Source organism: Acanthisitta chloris, unplaced genomic scaffold (assembly GCF_000695815.1).
Source record: "Acanthisitta chloris isolate BGI_N310 unplaced genomic scaffold, ASM69581v1 scaffold39572, whole genome shotgun sequence".
NCBI lineage: Eukaryota > Metazoa > Chordata > Aves > Passeriformes > Acanthisittidae > Acanthisitta > Acanthisitta chloris.
In genome coordinates, this window is record NW_008660577.1 from 3,687 (window position 1) to 6,699 (window position 3,013).

At 54.5% G+C, this 3,013-nt stretch overlaps 1 protein-coding gene across 1 annotated transcript in view; it reads left to right on the forward strand.

The window, feature by feature from the left end:
• The window catches only part of LOC103797639 (anthrax toxin receptor 2-like), a gene marked incomplete at both ends in the record, with an annotated part of 9,238 nt that overhangs the window by 2,204 nt on the left and 4,021 nt on the right, over nt 1-3,013 (forward strand). The window lies entirely within an intron of this gene.

The window sequence follows — 3,013 nt, forward strand, 5'->3', positions numbered from 1 at the left end:
ACTGGGGGCACAGCCCCTGCCTGTCTGTGAGCTGCACACGCAGCAACCACAGCACCACGGTGCTGCTCCCGGGGTCGGGGTGGCCACAATGGTGTGCAGATGTTATCCTCAAATCAGGGACCTCTTTAAATGCTATCACTGGAATTGGTATTTGCAGTCCATTATGGGCTCTCAAGTTGGAAATCCCTTATCGTCTTCGTAATCCCTGTGCACATCCATCTCTTTGTCTGAGTGCACTCTCTATCCCCAGCACCAGCAGGGCTGGGCACCGACTCCTGACACTCCTCCTGGGGGGGCTGAGCGGTTATTGTTCACCCAAGTCTGTGACAGCAGGCAGGACTTGGAGAATGGAGGCTGCTGCCAGGCTGTCGGCATTGCTGGTCGAGGCTGGAGCTGTGGACTGTGGGACTGGTCCTCTCACCTGAGCATGCTGCAGCCCCCACCACTGCGGGCAGGGAGTCCTGGGGCTCCTGAGGCACGAGCTCTCGGGCACAAAGCCTCTCTTCTGTCTCGTTCTGCACAGCACAGGCCCACCAGAAATCCAGGGAGGTTCCTGTTAGTCACTTCTCCTCCACTTTTGTATCACGAACCTTCCTGTGGAAAAGGAACACTGGAAATCAGTGAGAAGCGAGTTCCCCATTTTCTTATGCTAAATAACCTGACCTTGAGCAAAAAACCAGCTTCACACTTCCTGGCTTCAGGAGTCCAAAGTCCCACCACAAAAAACCCCAAAGGGTAGTTGTATGCTATTAATTCCCAGCCATATAAAGCCACAGAGCTTCGAATGTTCATGTCCTCTCTGGCATGGACACTTCAGAAGAAAAGATGATTTTAGGCCTCATTTCTACGGCACTGAGTTCCAAACCCATGCTGAACCTCCTGCCAAGTCCTGACCCTTCTCTTGGTTTCCCTGGCTGTCCCCTCGGGCCCATGCTCTGTGCCCCACTTCCTGCCCCTCTCTCCTGCCCCTGAGGCTCTGACGTGCCCTGGAAGAGCCACTTCCCTCCCTGCCAGGGCCTGGTTCCCTGGGACAGAGCAGGAGCACAGGAGCCAGAACCCAGCAGAGGAGAGGGGCAAAGGGTGTAGTGGCAGAAGGAGCCCCGTCCTGGCTGGACGTTCCATGCCCAGGGACACTCAGGGCGTGGGGCAGAGGACTCCTCTTCCCTCCTCCCCTGCCCCAGAGGGTCACCGGGCAGCTCGTCCCTCGCTGTGGCACATGCCATGGCAGTGAGCTGGCTGTGGGCTCTGTGCTGGCATCTGCCACTGCCCACACCACGGGAGGTGCTAAGGAGTGGATCGCAGGCACTGCTGCCTCGAGCTCCAGCTCCTTCCCTTCATTTAGTACTTTGTAAAGGCACCAGCTCCTCTCCAAGTCAAAGCCTCACTCCTCGCCACCCCGGAACGGGACGGAGCCTTGCCCGGAGAGGCTCAGGGTGAAGCACCAGCTGGGGGAGGAGCCCATCTCCACGGGGACCCTAAGAGCAACACGGTGCGGAGTGGTCCTCATTAGGGACCGTGACCCAGTGCAGGAGAAGTCAGTTCCCAGCGCTGTGACCTCCCTGCTGCATGGGCACTGCTCTCCTGGAGCTGCACGGGTGCCTGCATTCCCCTCCTGTACGAGTGCCTTTCTCTGACTGCACTTGGAACATCACACGACCGAAAATACTCCTCGTGTGTGCACGTGCGATCCGAGTGCGCGAGTGTGAGAGCCTGTGGAAGCAGAAGGATGCAGGCATTGGCATTCCAGTGCTGTCAGCAGGGTGAGGAGCTGCTACTCAAGGCAGATTATTTTCTCACACCACTGTCACTTTTAAAACAAGTTTCGTTTTCTGAAGCCATTAGAAATAGCAGCTAATTAATGGATTGGTTGGCTTCAAATCAGATTTCCCCTCAAACTTGAGAGGGTTTAGCAGCTGGCACAGGATTAGGTCTCTGCTGGGAGAGTCAGGCAAAAAGCGCCATGGACTGGTGCCTTTGGAAGCGCCAGCGAGGTCAGCGATTCCCTTGGGATCAGAGCGTGGTTAGAGACAGGCAGAGGGAAATTAAGTGAGGTAAGGTGTCCATTCATGGGGTCAAAGTGCTGGTTTACCATTTCCAGTCTCCTCATTGCTTTGAGTGAGAAGTGTCTCCACGCTTTGGAAAATCCCGCTCAGCATCCAAATTTCTCTCAGGATCTGTCCCTTGACCCCTCCGTGTTGCTGCTTCTTATAAAGTTAGGGCAGTAATTCCAGTCTGGCTCTCAGGAATGTTTCACTAACTAAATAACTGATTACTGTTGCGTATTCTGGAAACTCCTGATGGGTGGGAAGGAAAAGTATTCAGAACTATTTAAAGAAAAGTAATTTCTGGCATCTTTTTGCAACATCGTAGCAGCAAAGGGATGTTTGGTCAAAATCCACAGTTCACTTTCCAGTCCACTCAAAGCACTCTGAGCTTGCCTGATGAACAACTCTGTGTCTTAAGCCTGAAGTGCTGTGGAAAACTGTTTCCACGGGTGCCATAACTTGTCATTCCCAGTGCTAGAAGCCTGTTCAGGCAGCGCCCAGGAACTGCCTGTGTGGCCCTGTGAGCTAACATGGGTGTCAGCAAGGAGACCTCTTGATTATGTGCCAAGAAAAACAGGTGTCTTTTGTGCGTGCTACTGGCCATCTCTGCACCGAGACTGTCTGCAAGCAATGGTCAATGCAAGTGCTATAATTAACAGCACAGAGTGGATAAAACAAGGCATGTTTCAGTTAACTCGATCCTGTCTTAGGAGGTTCAGGTGTTTGTCAGCATGGACAGTTTTGGGTGTGTTTGTGGCATGCGAAGGCACAGCAGACGCAGAATCCTCTGTATTTGTGGGGCATATGTTGTCATTTTTGGGCAACGTCGGAGCCCTCAATGTCACTGCACGTCCCTCGTGGAGGGGCTGCCCCCGAGCCCCCACTGAGCCCCTGGGACTGCCCCTGAGCCCCCCGGGACTGCTGAGCCCCTGGGACTGCCGAGCCCCTGGGACTGCTGCCGGCGGCAG